The following is a 653-nucleotide window of genomic DNA, read 5'->3' as shown; positions in this document are numbered from 1 at the left end:
AGAATGGGAAATCACAGTTTGCAGGTACTAAGAGCCAGCTGGGAGAAAACATGTTGGCTATGATTTTCTGTCACTAACATGTTGGATCACACAGGGAACTAGTAATTACCAACAGAGATTTTCAGCTGTTGTTCACAGGTTTGTGTGTGGCTCTGTAGTTCCATCACTTGTATCCAAGGGCTTTTTTGGCACCAGAGAAAGAAGGGCTTGAAGGGCTTGGCCCCAGAGAAGAGGGGCTGCTGAAGTCCTTACTAGTTGAGAGGTGCCATTCTGCAGTCACTTCTACCACAAACAAAATTGATTGGTTCCTCTGCTGGTATTCTTGAAAGGATGAATAGACATTGCCAGCACTGTTCAGGATACTAAGCTAAATTATCATCATAGACCCTTCTGGCCAAAAATTATGTGCATCACTGACAGGTGCTCCTTTTGTGTAAAGGGTCAAGTTACCTAATAGTATAATTTAGGTACCAAGGGCTGCTTATGGCGTCAGTGACTCTACTTATATGGTGGGTGAAAATTTACTTTTACAGCAAGAATTTCAGCCACTTGCCCATACTCTGTGTTTGCCTGAAGAAAATAAGCTGTGCTGTACAGTTCATAATAAAGGGCTTCTCTTTCCTGAACAGTACCTAAAATTCTAACCTATCAAG

At 42.1% G+C, this 653-nt stretch overlaps 1 non-coding gene across 1 annotated transcript; it reads right to left on the bottom strand.

Moving 5' to 3' along the window:
* Window positions 1-349: 349 nt before the first annotated feature.
* LOC148224313 (small nucleolar RNA SNORD36) lies at window positions 350-420 on the bottom strand. The gene has a single exon (XR_015802941.1). It is a non-coding gene; the product is annotated as a small nucleolar RNA SNORD36 (small nucleolar RNA).
* Window positions 421-653: the final 233 nt, after the last annotated feature.

The sequence above is a fragment of the Sturnus vulgaris genome, chromosome 3 (genome assembly GCF_052056855.1).
Source record: "Sturnus vulgaris isolate bStuVul1 chromosome 3, bStuVul1.hap1, whole genome shotgun sequence".
NCBI lineage: Eukaryota > Metazoa > Chordata > Aves > Passeriformes > Sturnidae > Sturnus > Sturnus vulgaris.
Note: the sequence above shows the minus strand (reverse complement) of the source record. Positions and strands in the feature narration are given on the sequence as shown.